Consider the following 25,149-nt stretch of genomic DNA (forward strand, 5'->3'; position numbering starts at 1 on the left):
ACTTCATAATTATGACTAGAGGGTTTTTTCACGTTCCTCTGAAGCAACTGTTACTGGTCAGAGGTAGAATATTGGACAAGATGGACGTCTGGTCTGATCTGGTGTGGCATTTTTATATTCCTAGTCAGTTTCACTTTTATTCTGTTCTCGACCTATTTACCATTGTGGGCCACATATAGGGTTGCCAGCTTTCTATTTGCACAAAACTGAACACTCTTGCTCCACCCCCATCCCACCCCACCTCCAAGGCCTCACCCCTTCTCATTGCATTCCCCCCCCCTCCTTGTTCTCTCTCCCCATCCTCACTCACTCATTTTCACCAGGTTGACTCAGGGGGTTGGTGTGTGGGTGTGTGAGGGTGCAGGCTCTGGGGAGGCACTGGGGATCAGGGATTTGGGGTGCAGGAGAGTGCTCTGGGCTGGGACTGAGGGGTTCAAGGACAGGAGGGGGATCAGGGCTGGGGCAGGGGTTTGGGGCATGGGGGGGGTGAGGGCTCTGGCTGGGGGTGTGGGCTCTGGGGTGGGATGGGGATGAGGGGTTTGGGGTGCAGGAGGGTGCTCCGGACTGGGACCGAGGAGTTTGGAGGAGGCAGGGGGCTGGCATGCAGGAGGTCCAGGGGTGCAGACTATAGGCGGTGCTTACCTCAGGCAGCTCCCAGAAGCAATTGCATGTCCCACCTCTGGCTCCTCTGTGGAGGCAAGGCCAGGTAGCTCTGCATGCTGTTCCCAGCCAAGGGGAGTTGCAGAGCTGGCGCTTGGGGTGGAGGCAGCACATGGAACCACCTGGCTGCCCCTACGCCTAGGAGATGGAGGGGGAACATGCTGTTGCTTCCAGGAGCCACAGCAGGTAGGGACCCTGCTTTAGCCCCGTTGCGAAGCTGACCAGACTTTTAACGACCCAGTCAGCAGTGCTGACTGGAGTCTCCAGGGTCCCTTTTTGACTGGTCATTCCGGTAAAAAACCAGACACCTGGTCACCTTAGCCACTTATGCGGCCCACAGTATGTTATGTGAGTTGCTTCCAATTCTACCTGTATGGCCCTGAAGATGTTGCATGGACCGCAGCTCTGTACTGATTGGGCCACAAGAAGCCCGTGGGCTGCAAGTTGAGAACCACTGTTCTAGATAATCTGTCTTTCAGGTTCTCATGCCCTAGCACAGTGCTGCAATATTTGATTTTCACTTACTGTAGAAGAATGCTCAGATGAACAAAAATGATTTCCCTTGGTGTGTAAAAATGTCTTCAAAACCTTTGTCCTGTCTTGTTGTTTTGTGAAAGGGTTGACATTTGGGGCCAAATTTGACCCAACAGTGACTCTCTTAAACTACCTTTATATATCTATATCTATATCTATATACATATATAATGTGTGTGTGTGTGTGTATACACCTCTACCTCAATATAATGTGACCCGATATAAGACAAATTTGGACATAACGCAGTAAAGCAGCGCTCCGGGGGGGGGGGGGGAAGGGGCTGCACACTCTGGTGGATCAAAGCAAGTTCGATATAATGCAGTTTCACCTATAACATGGTAAGATTTTTTTGGCTCCCGAGGACAGTGTTATATCGTGGTAGAGGTGTATTAAAAAAAAGGCAAAAAAGCTCCCCAAATTAGTATGTTACTAATAGATGCTGTTCACTTGACGTATATATTGGATACACTTCTGAACAGATCAAAAATGGTGCTCTTCATAGTGGCAGTGAAGTTTAGTATTGTTTTTGTTTTTGTTTTTAACTCAAAAATTGTTTTAACTGAAACTTTTAATTTGCCATGAACTATAAACCCCTTCTCATTGGTATATAAATCCTGAAACACATTCTGGTGGGTTCAACTTACTAAAAACAGAAACCTAGCATGAAAGTGTTGGCACACACCCCAGCTGAAAACTGATAGAGAAAAGCTGAGAGAATTGTCACAACTGGGTTTACAACTTGTCTTCTTACTTAAAAAAAAAATCTTAAAAAAAATGAAATCTCAACAGATAAAGAAATCCTCTTTCTCTATTGTTGTTGTGTTTGTTAGTTGTCAGTTTTTGGTATATAGATAGATATAAAAACCTACTTTATTCTTTCCTGTACAATTTTAAAAATGGGTATAGGAGGAAAAAAAACCTATTGTAACTCTATATTCTTCTATGTGAACAAGTTACGTTCAGTTTGGACCATTCCAGCATGATCATTACAGGTTTAAAATGAGCCAACTCTCTAGAATCTGCATAGCCAAAATTGACATCCTGTGAACTGCTTTAATGGCTCTGCATGTGTGCCTTTTAGAAACATGGAAACTTTTAAGCCCCAGGAGTTTTTTCACTGTTCACAGGTTTTGTGTGAAACTGTTTCTCTGTGTGTGAAGACAAAACTTGAAGTGGGATATATCACCTGGAAACATAGAAGTTATAAGTCTGAATGACAGGCAGTGGCAGCATGTGCAAGAGATCCTTGCTGGCTTGAAGACTATATTTATTTTACTTTCGCCATACCATGCTCTTCCAAAAGCAGCTGTAAAAGCAGCATTGCCTCCTAGGTAGCTAAGGTCTTCCACCATTACTATGGTAAACGTACTTAGGGAATGGCTTTTACTCTCAAAAGAATTTGTTCTAGGCTGTATTTTGTGTGATGTTTAAGTTCCACATAAGGAACTACCAAATTTGGGGTGATTTCTTTAGGCTGTGATATTACTACAAAACAGTTTTCATTTTATATGCTTTCTGTACTTCTGTAACTCAAATTCAATTTTCAGGTAATCTATAATAATTTCTATTTCAATTTTTTTTTTATAAAATTTACTTAATTTAGGAAATTGCTACTAAGCCTACCTATTTGCTTCCTTGTATTGCAACTGTTCATAGGGATTTCAGTATGTCTAGTTAATGCTTTCTAGAAGGTGTTGTGTTAGTAAAGAGACAGACAGCACATCTTTAATCTAACTTCAGACTGGCAGCCATCTTTTTCTTAATGGCTACCAATGTTTCCCTCTCCTGTCATGATGTTTACACTGCTTGACATTTAAAGCAATGATAACACTATTTTAAAACTATTGCCAAATTCCACAGTAATGGAATTTACCCGGCTGAAGCATTGGGTTTGCCATAAAAGAATTAAAAACAAAATAGAATACTGTTAAAAGACACAGACTATAACTAAACCCCAAATCCCAACAATTTTGCAAGCACTGTCACACATAAAGATGGTATTAATGGCTTTTTTTAAAGATCTGAAAGGAATGATGAAGATTGACCATTACTTGCCTTTAAGGCCATCCCTGGAAAAACTTGCTTGCCTACCAATTTAACATCAGGAAGTGTCATGAGGAAGAGTGGAGCCTGGGACGTATAGTAAACTGACAGCAGGTCCCCCAGGTGTAGGATCTCAGTACATAAAGGCGCTATATGTCAGAAAAGCAAACTTGTATGTCAGTCATTGTTCTGTGGGCAGCTAATGGAAAGCAGGTGTAAAATGATTATGAATGATCACTCCAGTGACAGAACACGTTTCTGCATTTTGAATTTGCTGCATGCAAGAGTCCAGCCGGATAAAGGGAGTTACCATAGTCAAACCCTGAGATAACTTGTACAGAGAAGAAAACACCGAACTCTGTATAGCAAGGATTGTCAGCAGCTGCTGTCCCAGAGAAGTGGATTGTCATTCCAATAAGACACTGTCCTTGCTGTGGAGTCATGCAAGTTTCATTGTCTTTTCCTGAAAACTTTGTGAATGCATTGAATGTCCTCACAATTCTGTAAAAATATCTTTTTTTCTCTAATACTGATTACCATTTTGGCATACACATGATGTCTTCAACAGAAACGTGGTGGAATTGTAGTTGTGACTCGAGTACAGGTATTGAAGGATATGTGCTGTTCAGGAAAGACAAATAAAGATAAAGGCAGTGGAATAGCATTGTATGTTAATGATGAGGCTGATTGGAATGGATAGAGTGGGAAAAAAACACCTCTGTTCTGATAAAAATCATTTTGGGGAAGAAAGCTACCAGAAGCTCTCCTGGGATAGTGTTTGGGGTGTGCTACAGACTCCCAGGATCCAACTGGATATGGATGGAGACCTCTTTAATATTTTTAATTAAATAAAAACTACTGGGATTTGTGTGATTGTGGGAGACTTTAACTTCCCAGATATAGATTGGAGGACAAGTGCTACTAATAATAGTAGGGCCCAGATTTTTCTGGATGTGACAACTGACAGATTTCTTCATCAAACAGTTGCTGAACCAACAAGAGGTGGCACCATTTTAGATATAGTACTGGTGAGTAGTGAGGACCTCATCGAAGAGCTGGTTGTAGGAGACAAGGTTGGTTTGAGTGATCATGGGCGAATTCAGTTTAAACTAAATGAAAAGATAAACAAAAATAGGTCTGCAACTAGGGTCCTTGATTTCAAAAGAGCTATCTTTTAAAAAATTAAGGGAATTAGGATAGTGGACTGGACTGAAGACGTCAAGGATATGAATGTGGAGGAGGCTTTACTTCAAGTCAAAGTTGCAGAAACTGTCTAAAGCCTGCATCCCAACCTAGGGGGAAAATATCATAGGTAAGGGTTGCAGACTAAACTGGATGAACAAGCATCTCAAACAGGTTAAGAGAAAGCCAAAAGCCTACAAGGAATGGAAGATGGGATGGATGAGCAAGGAAATCTACCTCTTGGAAGCCAGAACGTGTAGGGAAAAAAAAGTGAAAACTTCCAAAAGCCAAACAGAGTTGGATCTTGCAAGGGAAATTAAAATCAATAGTAAAAGGTTTTATAGCTATATAAATAAAAAGAAAACAAGGAAAGAAGTGAGACTGCTAAACACTTAGGGTGGGGTGGAGATTAAAGATAATCTAGGCATGGCCCAACAACTAAACAAACTCTTTGCCTGAATTTTTAATAAAGGTAATGAGGAGCTTCTGGGTAGTGGCAGAGTGGCTAATGGAAATAAGGATATGGAAGTATAAATTACCATGTGTGAGGTAGAAGTCCAACTCAAACAGTGTAATGGGACCAAATTGCGGAGGCCCAGATAATCCTCAAGAATATTAAAGGAACTTGGACATGAAATTACAAGCACAATAGTAAGGATTTTTTAATGAATCCATAAACTCTTGGGTTGTAGAGAAAGTCGTTAAGTACATAGAGATAAACGGCAATTGGGATTAAGGATCTTAGGGGTAGTGGCAGGGTGGCTAATGGAAATGAGACTATGGATGTAGAAATTACCACATCCGAGATGGAAGTCAAACTGAAACAGCTTAATTGGACTAAACTGGGTGTGTGTGTGTGTGCAGATAATCTTCATCCAAGAATATTAAAGGAACTGGCACATGAAATTGCAGGCCCAATAGCAAGAATTTTTAATGTAAATTTGGAGGTCATTCCCTCTGACAGGAGGATTTCTGATATAGTACCCATTTTTAAGAAAAGGAAGATAGCTTCTGGGAAACTACAGGCTTGTTAGTTTAACTTCACTTGTATGCAAGATTTTAGGACAAATTTTGAAAGAGAAAAAGGCACAGAGGTAAACAGTAATTGGGATAAAATACAACATGATTTGACAAAAGGTAGATCATGCCAGTCCAATCTAATCTTTATTTGAAAAGTTAACTGATGTTTTAGACAAAGGAAATGCAAAAGATCTAATCTACCTGGATTTTGGTAAGGCATTTGATATAGTTCCACATGGGGATTATTAGTTTAATTGGAGACAATGGGGATTAATATGAGAGTTGAAAGGTTGAGAAGGAACAGATTAAAGGAGGGTCTACAATGGGCCATACTGAAAGGTGAACTGTCAGGCTGAAAGCGAGGTTACTAATGGAGTCCCTTAGGGATGGTTCTTGAGACTGACCTTCATTAACATTTTTATTAATGACCTTAGCACAAAAATTCAGATTGTGCTAATAAAATTTGTGGATGACAAAGTTGGGAGGTATTGCCAATGCGGAGGAGGACCAGAATATCATATTAGAAGATCAGGGTGACCTTGAAAACTGGAGTAATAGAAAAAGGATGAAATTTAATAGTGAAAATTGCAAGCTCATGCATTTAGGCAGCAAAAATTCTTATTAATATCAGCTGGGGATTTATCAGTTGGAAACGACAGAGGAGGAGAAAGACATGACTGTAGTGGTTGATCGCAGGATGACTATGAGCTGCCAATGTGATGCAGCTGTGAAAAAGGCTAATGCAATCCTACCATGCATCAGGCGAGGTATTTCCAGTAGAGATAGGGCAGTGTTGATACTAATATACAAGGCACTGGTGAGAACTCATCTGGAATACTGTGTGCAATTGTGGTCGTCCATGTTTAAGAAAGATGAATTCAAATTGGAACAGGTGCAGAGAAGGGCTACCTACTAGGATGATCAGAGGAATGGAAAACCTACCTTATGAGAGGAGACACAAAGAACTTGGCTTGTTTAGCCTAACAAAACCAAAGCTGAGGGGAGATATGATTGCCCTTATAAATACATCAGAAGTATAAGTGCCAGGGAAGGAAACAAGTTGTTTAAATTAGGTGCCAATGCTGACACAAGAACAAATGGATAAAAACTGTCCTCAGAACAAGTTTAGGCTTGAAATTAGATGACTGTTTCTAACCATGAGAGGAGTGAAGTTCTGGAACATGGAGGGGATGGTATGATGTGACTGCCTATGATGGTATATAAGAAATCTGCAACTGCGAGTAGTAAATATCCCCAATGGCTGGTGATGAGATACTAGATGTGGAGGGCTCTGAGTTATTTCAGATTGTTTCCTGATGTCTGGCTGTTGGGTCTTTCTGAAATGCTCTGGGTCTAACTGATCACCATATTTGGGGTCGGGAATGCATTTTCCCCTGGGTTAGATTGGCAGAGACTTGGGGTTGGTTTTTTTTGCCGCCTTCTGCAGTGTGGGACATGGGTCACTTGCAGGTTTAAACTAGTGCAAATAGTGCATTCTCTGTAACTTAAAGTCTTTAAATCATTACTTGAGGACTTCAGTAGCAGAGCCAGAGGGTATGGATCTGTTACAGGAGGGGTGGGGAAGATTCTATGGCCTGCAACATGTTGGAAGTTGGACTAGATGATCATGATGGTCCCGTCTGGCCTTAAAGTTTATGGGTCTATGATTACACCCTTCTTTTAAAAAAGCTCAAGTCTCCTTCCAACCTTTTTTGTTTTATGCATCATGAGCTGAATTCTCCGAAGGTTCTTTCAAATGACTATGTTGCAAGTTTAGCAAGTAGTAGTGTGTTGTTTATATTATAAAACCAGAATCATTTGGATGCTCGTTCTTCTACCATCTGACATCTCTGCTTAAATGGTGTGACTGCTACAGGCTGGGAAGATTGAATGCCGAGGGTTATGCATTGTCCAGTTAAGTGTCTATCTCATTAGATACAGGGGGTGGGACTAGATGACCTCCTGAGGTCCCTTCCAACCCTGATATTCTATGAGTCTATGATTCATTGCTCAGTTGAAAGGATAATGAAAAGATTTTTATGGTTGCAAGAATTATTTTTATAATAGCAAAATTACTTTCCTCCTAGTCCAAACATGCTGGGCTCTTGTCATCATTTCCAAACAATTCACCTTCATGTTGAGACTAACTTGAAACACTTCAACCCTGAAGATATAGAAAAGTTTAGAAAGTTAAGTGACTGAAAACAAAGTCTTATAATGGAAAGTGTAGCATAATCTTAACTACAGCATTTGCTACTGCTTCTAGTATAATATGACATGATTAAGCACTGAATTTAAATTAACTTTAAAAAGAAGATGCTTAGTTTCATGCCGGCAGCACACACAATTGGTGACTAAAAAGTTCTGTACCAGATTTTTCTATCCTTCTTTTCACAGAGGAAGAAAGATGTACATAGACTCTTTGTATTTCTGGGAGAGGAAATGTAGCACAATAGGCTGTTGAAGGGAAGCAATTCCCATAATCAGTTTTCTGTACTACTTATTACCAACTGGTCAGAACTAGATTTTAATTAAATTTTAAGGGATAAAGGACAATAGTGTGTGCTAAGGATGGAGAGTCAGCTTAAACTTTGAATTTCCTGGCTTTCATTGGTTTCTGTCGCTACCTCAGTGTTATTTAAATGTAGGATTTTAGATGTGATTTCCTTTCATGGATGGTTATAACTGTATTTTGTATTTAGAGTCATTCAAATAGTTCCTTTTTGGTTTAGAGAACAAATTATTTATTCAATAATAGACCACAAGGACGTTGGCTCTGTTAAATCCCCACTGAGTGCCACGATCAGTAGACCTTCAGAATGGTAATCAGGCATACGTTGTTGCTGATTTCTGGATGTTTTAAATTAAACCTTTGATATGTATTTAATTTAAAGAGTACATCACTGAGTACCTACAGATTTTATTTTAATAACTGAGTGGTTCATAGCTATAAAGGTTTGTATAAGATTCATTTTCATAGATCAGACATCTGAAGGCCAAGACCATTATGATCTCTCTAATTTGACCTTGTATATAATGTCGTTCAAAGAACTGCCTCCCATAATTTCTCTGCGTCCATAATTTATTTGTCCTATAGCATATCTTTTAGAAAGATGAAGTGATGGAGAATTCTCCACATCCTTAGGAAAGATGTTCTAATAGTTAATTATTCTCACTGTTACAAATGTGTCCTTTATTTCTAGTCTGAATTTGTCTAGCTTCTGTTTCTGACCCTTTACTCTCAATATCAGTTTTCTGCTGGATTAAAGAACTGTCTACTATCAGAACTCTTAGCTACTGGTAGACTGTGATCAAATCACTTCTTAATAGTCTCTTGGATAAAATCAATTGATTGAAGTTCTTAAGTCTCTCACTATAAGGCGCTAGATCTCAAATCCTTGTTGGTCTCTTCTGAATTCGTTCTAATCTACCAACATCCTTTTTGAAGTGTGGACACCAGAGCTGGACACAGTGTTCTAGTAATAGCTCACTTGTGTATTCAGAGGTAATACTAACACCCACTTCCTATTTGGAATTCCCTATATTGTACATCCAAGGAACACGTTTGTCTTAGTTACAGCATCTGATGGAGAGCTCATGTTCAGCTCATATATCCTGACCCCAAAGTCCTTTTCAGGGTAACTACTTTGCAGGGTACAATTGCCATTTTATACATGCAAGCTATGTTCTTTGTTCTTATATTTAATGACCTTGTATTTGGCTCTGTTAAAACTCTTCTAAGTGAACCTACCTTAACAACCGATACAGGTTGTGTTGTATAACTGATCTGACCACACCATTGCTTACTACTCCAGCCATTTTTGTATAATGTGCAAATGTTACCCTCAAGGATATTATACTTTCTTCCTGATCATTGATGAAGGGACTGAATAGCAGTGGTCTGAGAACAGGTACCTGCAGAACCCCACTAGAAACACTCCTGTTGAATGTCTCTTTTTGAGATCTATTAGTTAGCCAGTTTTTAATCAGTTTAATATGGGCTACATTTATTTTTGTATAGTGCTATTTTGTATCAGAATGTCATGTGGGACTAAGTCGCATTAATTACAGAAGTCTATTATGTCAACAGTTAACGTAGGATTTTTTTATAAAAAAAGAAAACTAAAGCTGTTTTAATTATTTATGATGTCCCTTTAGAAGCCCACACTCCTACCTTAACACATTTTCTTTTGTACCAGCAGTGTCCTTGTTTCTTCCCCTGCAGTAAGAATGACACTTGTTAGTTAATGTATGCTACCATAGGAACCAGAAATGTTATTTTTGGAGTTACCCAAAAAGTAATCTCTTCCTTTAGAGAATAATGTAATAGATAAACAAAACTTCATTAAAACATCTTTACATCTTTAGAATTTAAAGAACTTTCAGTACCCACTAACAATTTGGGGCCTAACTACCACTGGATGGTACCTTGAAAATTAAAATTGAAACCTTTTTTATTTTTTAATTTGAAAAATATTTGTCTCTAGACTAAGACTTTGAGACTAAGACTTTGTATGGTTAATTGTAATGCAGAGCAAGTTATTATTGGCTAAATTATGAACCATTTGAAAATAGAGGCTTTTGCTGGCACATCTTTAAGGTGCACATTGCTTACACAGTTATGCATTGTGAAGCAAGTAATACTAATCTTCCTAATTATTAAGGTTGTAAATAATTGGAATAAGAATTGGCATAGCATTTTGTTAGGGCATGTTCCTGTCTCTTATTTTTCCTTTCTCATTCAAAATATATGCTGCTCTTCCACAGACTGTTCCAAATAAATATATAAACCTTATTCATTACTTGATGAAGTCTCTAAAATGGAAGGATAGGTAACAGTAGACAGTTTTATAAAATGCAGTCCCAGAAATATATTTACATATTCTTCCTAAATATACCTCCAAAACACCTTGAATTGAGAGTAGAAATGATGATTTTGTGAAAATAGGACTTGAGGTTTAAATGTTAAAATATGAAATTGAATGTAACCAGAGATTCTCTGCTTTTTAAAATGTGCATCTACAGTAAATAGATGGTGGGAAGTTTGTTAAATAGTTTTTGACTATTTAACATATTCTACATATATTGCTTTACTCTTGAGAGATTTGTTTTGTACTTATTAAACACCAAAAAGCTCAATAAAGTATGTTTTTAATTTTAACAAATAAAAATTATTTCAGCTAGTCTTGCTTATCATATAACAATAAAGCATTAGCACAATTGATCTGCTGACCTTAATTCCCTGGAAACTGTCACATTTCTTCTTTATTCCTTTGTCCAATCTAACAATGTGACCCAAAATACTACAGAGCTTTAAAGTTTCTCAGCATTGTAAGGTCAAGCTTTGGTCACCATAGTTACAGTTTAGATCTGTGGGTCAAGGGTCAAATAGATTAATGATGTCAGACACATCTTTAAATGGTTCTAACACTACTTCACCATGCGGTAAGCAGCTGAGCATATTTGATATGACAAAGGCCTTCTTAAGTCTTGCTAATAGGAGGATCTTTGGAGATATCTGCTAGAAAGGTCTTTTCTGTTGTGCAAGAATGTTCAATATTGAGCAATGGTGGGCATCAGCAGTGGGCCATTTCAATTCAAATTGTCTGAAGTAGATTGCAAAGACTGGCTAAATGGCTTACACTACCACTGCCCCTTTCTTCCTGTTTATCTGATTCCTTTGTCCAGTACTCATTCCATTTGGCTAAAAGCCACAGAAAGGGCAGAAAACAGTAAGCTGGAGGAATATATTAAAGTACTTGATAAAATACTTGCTCTTTCATAGCCATAGTATGACATCAGAACAAGGAATAACGAGGTTTAGATTGTTAAAGTTACAAAAAAGCAATCTTTTATCCATTTATGTAGTGCTCAAAATATATTTACAAACACACTTAGGTTCTTTGTCTAGGTATTAACTGTCTCTTCATAAGAAAAATGGGAATACAATTCCCCTCATGGATAGCAATTAAAAATATATATATATATTAAATTACATATAGAAATGTACCTACATTCACCTATGTTGAAAATACTTTGTTTTCTGGGTTAAAATGTCCACACAATTTACATTAGAGCTTCATTTATGTTTTTTTTTTAAATAAAATAGCTGCCTTACCATAACGGCAAGATAAATATTGCAAAGCATGGCTAAATGGCTTACACTACCACTGCCTGATCATTGTATATATGGATTCTGCAGCAAGCTAAAGATTTCATGACTGTAAAGATTAAATGGAAAATCTGTTAAAACATGTTTTTAATTAGCAAAAATATGTAAATAAATAATAGTTGCGTCATTTTAATTGAGTAAACCTGTTTTTGACTCCATTCACCTGATCCCGTCACAGAAGCATATCAGCAATGCATTGTTTCAGCTGAGAGGGAGGGAACCGAGCACTCCGGAAGGTGGAAGGTGTTCAATATATAATTAATACTATTGAGGGGTGAGGGTGGAGGGGGTGTCAGGGTTTGTGACGGTGGTGGTGGTGGTAAGGTAAGGATAGGGTCTGAAGAGGGAGGATCCGTTGCCTGTGATTTTTTTTTCACATGACGTTTAAGTGGGTGACAGAATTCTGTGTCATGCCCCTTTCAAATCAGTGAAAACTGTTGCAATGTAGAAATTTGGAAACAAGCTAGTTAGCAATAAAAAATAAATGTTGAACTGTTTGGCAGTGCTTAGAAACATTGGTTCAGCAAACAAATACAGTATTACTCTGAGTCATGTTTATGGGATAGTAAATCGATATTTAACTATATTAAAGAAAAAATCCCAAACATTAACATGCTGCATCTGCCTTACCGGTATGTATAGGGAGTTACCAAAACAAAATATATCTATTTTATCTATCGCTAGTATTTATAAGGTACTATTATTTTGATTCTGATACATCATAAGGTTAAATCAAAATGTTGAGATTTCCTTAACATAATATCAAGAGAAATGTAGTTACACAGTTCGATTTAGATACTGGTTTTCATTTTGGCTGTTTGAATGTTTCCATTATAGCTCTAAGAGGGAAGAAGGGAGCCTCTACTTTCTCATCCCTTCGTTTTCTGCACAGTAGGATGCATTACAGCTTGTTTCCTTACAGCTGTCTGAATAATTTGGCCTAGAGTAAAGTTCCCTCCTTTCCATGGAATGTTAATATAGTAGTTGACAACTGCCTCACCCGCCACCCCCAACCTTCTAGCCTTTTTACCCATATTGCTTCATTCCCCTCTGTGAAAATCCTCTATTGTTGCGGGCATTTTTTTTTTCAGATTTAGAAGTTAGTGAGTTTCAATCCTCCATTGTACACATGCATTCTTGCGATTTTACCAGCGTTGGTGACTCTTGTACATGAACTAGGTTCGTGTGTGAGAAAGATTGATTTTCATTTGAACCAAGAGTTACAGCAAAGGCCCCCAGGTCTGTCCATCTCAACAAAATAACAAACATGGTTCTTTAAAACTTAGTAAAGTCTGACTACCAAGTAAAAAAAGTAAACTGGCATATAAAGGAGTGATACCCAGATGAATTATATCCTTCAATACTGTATCTGAGCATGTGGTATACAAACAGAAAGAAAGAATCACTAAAAAGTTCAGGCACATTCAGCAGTTGCCAGCATAAAAAAGGAAAGCAGTTGCATCCAACACGAAATGTTGCTTAGGCACTATATAAGTGGGACCTTACTACTTCCTGTGCTATACTGCTGGCACAGCTGACATTTGTACTTTTGCCATCCCAAAAGAGTGAGAGTTTTTTCTTCACAGTATCACACCTTCAATGTAAATATCTTAGGTGGCACAAACTGTTTCTCTTGTTTCCCTACAAATGTACACAAATTTCAGTATCCAGTTAACTATAGAACCCCAAAATAAAATACTTCTTCACACTGCAAGTGCTCAGCCTGTAGCATATGTTTTCACAGGAGGGTTTCGAGATAAATGCCATAAGTGGAGTTTAAATAGGACATGATAATGTTATGATCAATAATAACACTTAATACTCCTATAACACTTTGTGTTTATGAAGCACTTTTAATTGTAAACATTAACTAATTCTCAAGATGTGCCTTTGAGGTGGCTAATACAAGTGCTGTCTTGTTTTATGGTTGAGAAACTGAAACCCTGGAACTTTAAATTGCATGAAAGATTGTAGCAGAGCTGGAATTGAAAACCCAAGAGCTCTTGGCTTCTAGAGTCATACTGAATCTATTAGATTAGACAATCTTTAATAACATTTATCGTTATGCCTACTAAGACCAATCAAATTTCATGCGCAGGGCACTCTTTGATCACTGGAAGAATCGCAAAAGACTTTGTTCCCATATGTATAAATGGTTACAGGCAGTAAGGTGTTTACGTATTGCTCTGAATCACCAGATTAAGTATCCTCGGATACATCCGGTGAGGTTTTTCCAGTAGAGACAGGGAAGTGTTAGTACCATTATATAAGGCACCGGTGAGACCTCATCTGGAATACTGTGTATAGTTGTGGTCTCCCATGTTTAAGAAAGCTGAATTCAAACTGGAACAGGTGCAGAGAAGGGCCACTAGGATGGTCCAAGTAATGGAAAACTTACTTTATGAGAGGAAGCTCAAAGATCTTGGCTTGTATAGCCTAACCAAAAGAAGGCTGAGGGGAGATGATTGCTCTCTATAAATACATCAGAGGGATAAATACTAGGGAGGGAGAGGAGCTATTTAAGATAAGCACCAATGTGGACACAAAATTTAAACTGGCCATCGACAAGAGAATTCTTTCCTGGGTGCTGGCTGGTGAGTCTTGCCCACATGCTCAGGGTTTAACTGATTGCCATATTTGGGGTCGGGAAGGAATTTTCCTCCAGGGCAGATTGGCAGAGGCCCTGGAGGTTTTTTGCCTTCCTCTGCAGCATGGGGCACGGGTCACTTTCTGGAGGATTCTCTGCAGCTTGAGGTCTTCAAACCGCAATTTGGGGACTTGGATAACTCAGACATAGGCTAGGGGTTTGTTATAGAAGTGGATGGGTGGGATTCTGTGGCCTGCATTGTGCAGGAGGTCAGACTAGATGATGATAAACTTAGACTCATAAAGTCTATGAGTCTAAGTTTAGTCTTGAAATTAGGTGAAGGTTTCTTACCATCAGAGGAGTGAAGTTCTAGAGTAGTCTTCCAAGGGGAGCAGTGGGGGCAAAAAACCTAACTGGCTTCAGGACTGAGCTTGATAAATTTATGTAGGGGATAGTATGATGGGACTGCCTACAATGGCATGTGGCCCATTGGCGACTACCAGTAGCAAAAATCTCCAATGGTTGGAGATGGGACACTAGATAGGGAGGGACCTGAGTCAGGGACGGCTCTAGACCCCAGCGCGCCAAGCGCGCGCTTGGGGCGGCATGCCGCCGGGAGGGCGGCAGGCGGGTCCGGTGGACTTGCCGCAGGCATGCCTGCGGATGCTCCACCGGAGCCGCGGGACCAGCGGACCCTCCGCAGGCACATCTGCAGGAGGTCCACCGGAGCTGCAGGACTGGCGACCGCCAGAGCGCCCCCCGCGGCGTGCCGCCGTGCTTGGGGCGGCGCAATTGCTAGAGCCGCCCCTGCCCTGAGTTACTACAGAATGTTCTTTCCCAGGTGTCTGCCTGGTGGGTTTTGCCCACATGCTCAGGGTCTAACTGATCACCATATTTGGAGTCGGGAAGGAATTTTCCCCCAGGCCGGATTGACAGAGACCCTGGGGCTTTTCGCCATCCTCTGCAGCATGGGGCACAGGTCACTTGCAGGCTTAAACTAGTATAAATGGTGGATTCTCTGTAACTTGTCTATAAACCATGATTTGAGGACTTCAGTAACTCAGTCACAGGTTGTGAGACTGTTACAGGAGTGGGTGGATGTGGTTCTGTGGCCTGCAATGTGCAGGTCAGACAAGATGATCACGAAGGTTGCTTCTGAGCTTAAAGTCTATGAGTCTATGAGAATCTTGTGGGAGCATGGATATCAAGGTTGGAAAAAGTAATTATAGCTGATCAGATGTGGCAAATCTGAAAAGGAAAGAAAAATGCATTATAGTGAACATTGGTTGCAAATCTCTATAGTAAAAGATACATAAAGTTAAGCTTATAACCTCTTTTTGATTCTCATAATTAATGCTGTATGTTTGTCAAAGTCATGATTTCAGTGTCAAATTGTGACTTTCAGAATATTCTAATATAAGATCATGGTTTTTGTCACTCTAGGAATTTATACCAATTTGGCTCCACATGAATCCAGCGTAGTGTGGTATGGCTGAGTAACCTATAAATTCGAGTTTTTCAACTCAGTAGTTTAGGAAAAGATGAACATCTTTAATGAAAATATGATATTACTAGCAATTGTTTTTAAAATTAACTATGTTTGATATGTTTTTTAGTATTTGGCTATCTTTTGGCTATATTTTAAAACTATTAGTGACTTATTTAACATTTCTAATGGTAAATAATCATTATTAACTTAGTATTTATTAAAATTGCAAACAGTTTGTTTAATTAGCGCTAAGATTGCTTAAGAGCCATATCCTTCTACTGAAATTACTAAAAGAAAGGAAATCTTGCAAGTTAGGTTAATGAGGTTGCTTAAGGCAACCTTAATTCATGTGCCTTGACATACAGAAGCATCATTATAACCATACACACGCTGTTGGATTCCTCACTTCTACAAGAACTTACCCTCACATCCAGGACAACCACACTGCAAACACAAAATTCTTGTCAATCAAACTCAAATACAAAATTTTAACTCCTATCTCAGCTAAATAGGTATATTTTCCATATACGTAAAGAGTGATCTATTATTTATTAATGGGAAAGTATAGGGTCAGCATTACAAAGTTGTTTGTTGAGTTAGATTTTTATCCTGCATGCATCTTGGCTCCACTTTCATACATTACTGTCCATCCTTGCTCCTGTCCCTCCCATAGGAGGCATAAAGGATGTACACCTATTTGGGAGGAGAATAGAAGTCAGTGAGGAGTTGCAGGCCTTAAATGAGTAGGATGGTTCATGTACAAATAGGGAGTAAAGAGGGTGGTTGACTTTGGGAGGACCAAGCATTGGGGCTAGGATTAGAGGAGCCTAACATCCGTGCAATCCCTGGATGCTGATGGCTCAGAGTTGAGAGAGCAGTGTTGTTCTCCTTGTCTCCTTCCTGCCACTTTACACTAAGTCTTCTTCCCTTCTCATGGGACATCTGTGCTGCCACCTTCTGTCCATCTCCCCAAAAGTCTCTGTTTCTCTCACTGCCCTTCATCATCTCACCCCAGGAAATTATGTGTGTGTGTGTGTATGTTTATGAAATTTGGTGTTGGTAGGTTTTTTTATAGGGAAAAACAAACAACAAATAACCTCAGGACAGTGTTTGAGAAAGAGAGAACTAAGAATGTTTCCTCTTTCAAAATTACTAAATGCTTTATGAAAAATAACATTAAATTCAAATATCCTAACAAGATTTATTTTATTTCATGGAATTTGAAGATGAAATGTGATCAATCAAGTGTGAGATTAAGGATGTTAGTGTAGCTTTAATTTGAAATCTCAGTGCATCTTTAAGTATGGTATTACTACCAATATCTCTATTGTTTACCATTATTTTTCTCTTTTTAACAAAAATGATGACTTTCATTTGTTGCATGGCAAAAAGCTATGATTTTCCCTCTATTTTACATGACTGGCAACTAGCTTAGCTCATAACTTATATAAACCTTTCACCATTGGGAATGAACATTTGCATGCTAGGTCTGTACCCAGAGGTGAATTTGGAAAGTTAGATGGGAAAATTGTTCTGTTTGAGTACGCAGCTCAATACAACAGGGTTGACGTTGGGTTTTTACTTATACTTTTTCCTTTAGCAGTTACATAAAACATTTTTTAAATTCAGTGACAGTTGCCCGAATCAAAAAAAAATGTCTCCACCTTCTGGAGGAAAGAAGCATGATTTACGTGATGTGGGAAGTTGTAATATTCAAATATACTTACAAGCCTAAATTCTCCCTCAGCTGATTTTTAAACATTAAGTTTATACCAAAAATGTCATGACTGATCTGATTGTCTGCCACACGAAATAGTCTGGCAGAGCAGATGTAATTTGTGTACAAAAATGAGACAAATGCTTAAGGGTAGAAAGCACTACAGCTTTTATAACAGAAAGCCACAAACCTAATGCAGACTATTTGTTTGCTTCAGCCCTGGGTGGTTTTTTACAAAGGCCAGAACCCTAAACCGCTGTATTAATTAAACTGTAGATTGTTGTGCACCAACATTTAGGTAACATATTTAACTTAATTCCAGTTTCAGAGCTTCTGTTTTTTAAGTATCTGAAACTCCTTTTTCCCCAGGAGTCACATTTCAAATACCCTGGGATCCTATTAGTAGCCATACAACCTATTTGCACAATATATATCTATGGAATGTAGGTGGTAGGATGGAAGAAACATGCTTGATCTACTCCTACCTTTCTGCTCTTATGAAGAGTGTCAAAAATAAATCAGAAATTGTAAAACTAGGACTGGAAGAGTTTTAGAAGGTGTGAATTTGGTGCAGGGTTATAGCATAACATTTTCATTATACATTCTTTAAAATGTAAGCTAACAGTATGAAATATCATTTTGTGCAGTCAGTACAGACAAAAATGTTTTGATGTAGAGGCAAAACAGTCACTAAATTGACTTTTTTCCTAGATAGAAACTAAGATATAGTAATCGTTTTAAAGAAAGCTTGAAGTGCAAAATGGATAAGCACAACTTAATTTAGTAGTTCATCTATATCCTGGCAGATGATATACTGAATTGTTCTGATTGTACCCCATCACATTTCAGCTTCACTATTTCATTGCTGTTTATATTAACTTCCATTAATTTATGATGTTTTGATTGAAAGTTTAAAATGGGTCATGAAAATTACTTTTATCATTTCATGAGTCTAAAATAAGTGTCAACATTGGGCTATTCTGTTTCAGTAATGGATTATCTTTAATCCACAGTAATGTAACCTTAAAACCTATATGTCAAAGATAGAATTTTGACTTTGAGAATGCGCTTTGACATGAAAGTATATGTTAAAGTTTTTAATTTTATATTTTATTTCCTGATTTTAATAAACGTGTAACAGAGTTTAGAGTGTTGGGTAGATCACCATTTATTCATTGAACTCAACAATTATATTACATGTGTTTTTGCTTTTGTTATGTCAGATACATTTGTTCCACTTTAAAATAAATATGTGCAAGTACAGTAATAAATCTATAAATGCAATAAGGTGTGAAAACTTGCTTCTTCCATGCACTCGTTAACATTAAGAATTTGAAGACCGTACTCCAGTCTTTAAAATTAGCCGTGCTTAAAATAATCTAATGGTCTGAGAATGTAATATGCCTATATATGTTTAGTCCTGCTGATTAATGCCTATGGAAACTTCTCATAAAGCATGGTTGATAACGTTTTCATCCTTTGAAAGGTTACCACCAAAAATATCTGACATGACTCTGATTTCCAATAAGAGTGTGTAATTATGAAGGTCTGTTTAGTCACCAACATATATAAATCACTTGTATGTTGATAGAAAAAAGAACTTTGTTTAGTAGTTCTGTGTGTAAATCCTGAATCCACGATTGGTAGACTGGATACCAAAGTCTACTAGGAATTTTTTTTTTCATCTGGTTTAAAGCTATATTTATGATTTGCTGAGTTCAGAGCTACAGTATTCAAGCTAGTTAGAGGTGGCGGACTTCAAAGGATGTAGGAAAGGGAAGGGGAAGGAATTTATTTAATGCCAAAAGAAAGACATACACTTCTAATTTGTATAATAAGGAAGACTGAGAGGTACAGCAACAAAAGGTGAATAAACTGTTGTAAATTTGCAGTGAGCTGTTAAAGAACTATTACATTCCATTCTAGCAGCAAAATGAGTTAATGAGAGTTAAGGGGAATAAAAAGAGATTTTTTTGAAGCATGCAAGAAAATAATACAGAAAGTAAGCCCATAATTAAACAAACATAGGGACACCAAATCAAAAATGATTAATACACAGCTGCACTACTTAACTGTTCTTTATTACTTAGCACTTACATAGTACTTAAAAAAAACCCAAACCCTCCCCCAATAAAACCCTGCCTTTCACAGTACCTTAGTTATTTGGGTGTATTTTATTCTCATTTTACAGGTGGAGAAATTGAGAAGCACAGAGGTTGGGAATTGCCCAGGGCTAAGGGAGTCAGTAGTAGAGCCAAGATTGTAATTTACTTTAATCAGTGTTTATTGAAAATAGTAAAGGAGGGTATGGACCATGAGAAAGTAATGAAGACCATGTCAGTATAGTCCCTTCTTGTTCTGGGCAGTAGCTGAACTCCTTTACACATTCCCAAATAGTGTTTTCCAGGGTTTGTCACATCATGCTGGTGACTGCTGTTGGGCCCCTGGGGTGGACAGCTGTGGCATCAGCTGGTCCAATAACATGCTTCTCTTTCCATGCCAATGCAGACTTGCCCCGTCACTGGACCCTGGTTGCCAACACTCAAGGTCACTAGAATATCCGCCTTTGTGCGTAAGAAAAACAACCTGTGCCCACAGATCCATACCACCACCTCCATGGCCGGTCTTCCAAAATCTGGAATGAAATCACAACACGTTAATGTTGACTTACCAGCCAAGGTTACACACTCGTATTGTCTGCTTCTGAATGCCAGTGCCCAATTGTCAGAATTGCCTCTGGCCCCATACCCAGCTGTACCACTGCTGTTGTGGCCCCTGATTGCAGATGAGTGGGAACCAAATTCCGTGGGGGCAGAACCAATCTCACAGCCTTTCTGGAAGATAACAAATGCTCCCCAGGCTTTTCATCAATCGTTGACCATCGCACATTTAATATCCCTGATTGTCCCTGCCGGTGTTCATCACACAGTTCCAAGCCCCTACACATACACACACACACTCTCTCTCTCTCTCTGCCCCTACAGAACCCAGGCATTAGCTCGCTGATCCTGAAAGCACCAAAATTGCTTTTAGGAATGCTGCTCTGAGCAAGGCCGCATAGATTTCTGAGAATGTTAACTGTGATGTGCCCCACATGACTGCTGCATGGGGCCATTGCAATACAACCACCCTGCCAGACACCTTTGAGTGAAAACTGCTGGGTGGATATGGATAACCATGTAGCCATTGACAAATGTAACAGCCAGGAGGTGATTCCAAGATTTCTGAGGGTGTCAGTTGACAGATTGTCCATGAGGTCATGTACTGCACCACCCGCTGCTCTGTAATGGGCCATTCGGTGACCAGCCTTCCCGCTCTTGTAATTGCTTGAATTTGTTAAAACTTGTCTCGTAGCTCTGCCATGTGAATGGAGGCAGTGGCTCTCCATGCTATGTTGCTAACCATCCTACCTCCCATCCCTGCCCTCACCCTGGTTCCATGTAGCTAGCGGCATCCACTTAGGTTCTTGGCTGGCTCCTGGTGCCAGCTTCTGAAACCTGGCATCTGCCAGGCCAGTATAAACCCAGGAAAGGTAATAAAGTAATGGATACTATCCTGGAGCCTATTTGTGGACCACGCCCCAGGAGGAAAACCTGCATGTTATGTACAGGCCATTGTATGAAGGGCCCTGCTATCCTGTTTCTTTTTTTTAAAAACACATCACCCAACCATGCCCCCAATTTATAATGTGTTTGTTTGACAGCAGCTTACCCATCCATGCCCAGGACGTCTAGTGTTTTTGTTTGACAGTGTATTGTTTATAGTCCCCGTAAACAGAATCCTAAAGCCATGGTAATCTGCTCCCATCTGCTTTATTAAGGTACTTCCAAATGAGCACCCTTAACATCTCCAGCTGAACTGGAAGTAGTGCCCTTGCCAACTTGTAGGTGGCACTTGATTTAACTCCTATTCTGGTTCCCCCGGGACCCTTTTAGGGTTGCCAGTTTTGGTTAGACGTATCCCTGGAGATTTAATTACATGACATAGCTTTTAATTAAAGATTAAACTTTAAATCCTGGAGGCTCCAGGCCAACCATGGAGGGTTGGCAACTCTAGACCCTTTCCTTACCGCAGTGGCCTGAACATGCTGAATGCGCCCCAAAATCTGCAAACATGCCTGCTCTCATGGATGCCTGCACCTTCCCAAAGCCTGCACCCAATGCCACATGTATCTGTTGCTGCACAGACACACCCCTGCTTTCTTCATTGCCCTCAGGTCTTGTACTCAGCTGAGACAAACACCAGTGCTCTAGGCAATCCTGTATACTTTGAAAACTCCGAATGCTGTGAAGACAACCTTAGAAACAACAGCCTTAACCATGTGCATGAAAATTCCTGCCAACCAAGGTAGAAGTTGGCTTCCCTTGGAGTCCCCCAAACCATGAACCTGGGGAGGAGAGGGGGCTGCCTTTGTTAATGAAACAGAAACCCCCAAGCTCATCCGCCCCTGTCCAAGCACCAGCCCCATGCCCTAGTTGCATGGCCACTACTCCTGACTGCTTGCCGCTGACTCTGACACCACCACCACATATGCCCTGTGCAGCCTTTGAATTCCCCTCCCCCCCTTTTTTTTCCAGTGCTAGTGCTGAGCCTGACAGAAAAGGGAGAAGTGAAAATTCCCTGGATCTGCCCTGCCCGCCCCAAGCAAAAACCTGAAGCCATCTCCTAACCCAATCATCACAACTCAGTTACTATCGGGGGCGGGGTGTGTGTGTGTGTGTGGCATTTTGCTGTCTCCCTCCCTCCTTCTCCTTCTACCTATACCCCAGGATAGTATGTTCCTTAGAGCCGACTAACTAGGTAACTCCCCCTCCCTTTTTGGCACCACTAATGTCCTCCTGCCTATCTCTGCATGGACTGAGGGAAGGAGGGAAAGGGGGCTACCTCTCCCTCTTGGTCTCCCTCTTCACTGCTCTCTGTCCTGCCTCCACAGGGAGCCAAGCTGAGCAAAATTGCCCCCCCACTGTTCCCTGCCCTTAGCAGGGAAAACTTAAGGGAGGCTTCAGGCGCAGAGCTATCCCTTTTAAACCCTGCATTCCCAGCGGATGAGTCAGCGACCACACTGACCCTTTTGCAGCAGTTTTCATCTCTCTCCTGCCCCTGCCCCAACCATAAAGCACTGCCATCTAGTAAAGCTATATTTAAGCTTTGAAATAATGGAACAGCTTTTCAAAGGAAAAACTAGTAGCAATGGAGAATGGAGCCATAAGCAATAAGCAACACAGTGTTATCAAGAACAAATCATTCCAGAAAAACTTAAATCACTGTTTGATATTATTATATTATTGGGCAAAGGGAACACAGTAGACAGAATATAACTTTACTCTTTTGTGTCACACTAAATATTATCTGAAAAATGAATTCAGATTCGGTAGTTTTCAATGGTTTGAAAACTGTCTGGAGAATCATAAGCAGAATAACAAAAGACAATGCATTAAGTTGTAAGTAGGTTTCCAGTTGGGTGCTATAGAGATCACAGCAATCTGGATGGGGGAATAATCTGCACATTTATTCAGTTTGCAGGTAATTGGGAGGTGTTCAAAACACAAAAAAGTATAGAGAAATAATACAAAGAGAGGTAGAGAGATTTGAAAACTAAACAGGAAGAAACAAAACTGGTTTTCATCCTCCAAAAATACAAGTTAGTAGCTGTAGAAAAAATTATCTGAAACCTAGTGAGAAGGGGGCAGAACCAGGGAAGTAGTAATGCTAAAACAGACCTAGGGTTGATAGTGGACGGTAAACTGGATAAGAGAACCTCTACGGTGTAGCCAAACTTTGAAGGACTCAACATTTCAATAGCAATATCCCTGTGCAAGACTGTGAAGACCCCATTAAATAAACCTGACAACTTCTTGTCGCAAGAACACAAAGACTAATGATCCATGTGCCCTTCCAGGCAGCTGGATCCTCTATTCTATATATCTCTGTCTATCAGGTCTAGGAGGCCAGTGAGTGCAACCACTGCTGTACTAGGCTTGTGAGTGGTGGCCCCATTCACATGAAAACTCATGAAGGATACACAGGGAAAGAGGGGGCCTGATGCTGATGGGCATGATGCAAGATGAGATGCATGGCAAATGCAGTCCCCATTGGGACAGAAGCCCCTATTCCTAACCCCATTCATTTTTGTCAACTTTCATTGTTTTGGATTGAAATTAAAGGGACATGAGAACTACAGGCTTAAGTTAAGAACTAACATTGTGCCTAACATCAATTATGTTTTAGTATTGTGAGAGAGGAAAAACATTTGGCGTCACAGATAATTAAAAAATAGCAAAAAGAAATCTTTCCCAATTCAGGGTCTTAATTGGAGCCTATAAAAATGACTTTGGGAGAACAGTTACCCCTTCACCATTGTTTTGCAGTTTCAAAGACATTGGAGATAAATCACTTTTAATCCTATATTTACTTTGAAACCAGCTAACAGACAGAGCTATGTTTTTTCATTAGTGGTATTATTGGTTCTGTGTGCTAAAACACTGACCAAGATCCTTTAGTCAGAACAGATGTGTTTGCCAAGTGAAAGCTAAAAAAAAAATCATCTCTCTAAACAAAACATGACAGTTAAAGTTCCTTTTTGCCCCAAAGTAAACATTGGTGAAGCAGATTGTAGAGAAATTAAAAAGTAAAGCAGAGGAGGGTGTTCTTTCCATTAATTTTCCCTCTTTACATTTCCTTGCATTTCACAGATTTTCATCCCTTAATTAGAAGTGCAGTCATTTGTATATACTGAAGGATAGAAAACTAATACAGTGGACTTACTTTCTCTTACTAAAATGGACTTGATATTTTTAAAAAAATACTCATCTTTTAATCAATGTTGTGACAGAGCATTCCTCAACTAGCATGTGCTGACATTGGAAAAAATCCCATTTAAAAAAAGGAAGAGCTTTTCCAGTCCAAGGCTATGTTTAGAAGGGTCTTCAAGAAAGTCCAAGGAGTAGGACTACGAATTGAAGGGTTGCTTTTTAACAGTACGAGGTTTACTGTGCTAGATGGCAATTTGATTTTTTTTATCAAGATAACTGTGCTCTTTAAAGAAAAATGTGTGTTCCTTTCAGATGGGCTATGAGGTACAGACAACATCACCTTTACATTGCTAATTCAAAACAGTTACCATCTGATAACTGTTTTGCGATTTATGTGAAATGAATTCATGGTCTGGTTGGTGCTTATGGGAGAGAGATTCCCATTACACTAAATAGCAAACCACTGGTGGCGCTAATGAGCACCCATTTGGGTAACTTGGAATAGACCCTGAGGATCAAATGCATAAGGAAACTGCACAGTTGTCTCATTGCTAGATAGGATCCCTCCTGGTCATATTTGAGGCACATGGTGAGATGAATATAGTTGAACTGCTCAATAATAGCAATCATGTAATTAAATTTAACATCCTTGTAAAGGGAAAATACCAAAGAAACCCAACACTGTAGCATTTAACTTCAAGTAGGAGAACTACACAAAAACGAGGACGCTAGCTAAATGGATATTAAAAGGAACAGTCATGAGTGAAATGCCTGCAAGCAGCATGGGAACTTTTTAAAAACAGTATAATAGAGGCTCAAACTCTATTTCCCAAATAGAAAAAAACAAACAAACAGTAAGATGCCACCATGGCTAAACAGAGTAAAAGAAACGGTTACAGACTAAGACATCTTTTAAAACTTGGAAGTCAAATCCTACACTTGAAAATAGAAGGGAACATAAACTCTAACAAATCAAGTTTAAAAGTATAATG

The 25,149-nt window shown here is 39.4% G+C and overlaps 1 protein-coding gene and 1 long non-coding RNA gene across 8 annotated transcripts in view; one reads left to right on the forward strand and one right to left on the reverse strand.

Annotated features, from left to right (window-relative positions):
* The window catches only part of MACROD2 (mono-ADP ribosylhydrolase 2), a 1,304,535-nt gene that overhangs the window by 228,489 nt on the left and 1,050,897 nt on the right, over window positions 1–25,149 (forward strand). The window lies entirely within an intron of this gene.
* On the reverse strand, window positions 7,241–10,787 carry LOC120400812. The gene is made up of 3 exons (XR_005596088.1): window positions 10,674–10,787; window positions 9,615–9,659; window positions 7,241–7,604 (listed from the first exon to the last, which is right to left on the reverse strand). It is a non-coding gene; the product is annotated as an uncharacterized LOC120400812 (long non-coding RNA).

This window comes from Mauremys reevesii, linkage group 3 (genome assembly GCF_016161935.1).
Source record: "Mauremys reevesii isolate NIE-2019 linkage group 3, ASM1616193v1, whole genome shotgun sequence".
Lineage (NCBI taxonomy): Eukaryota > Metazoa > Chordata > Testudines > Geoemydidae > Mauremys > Mauremys reevesii.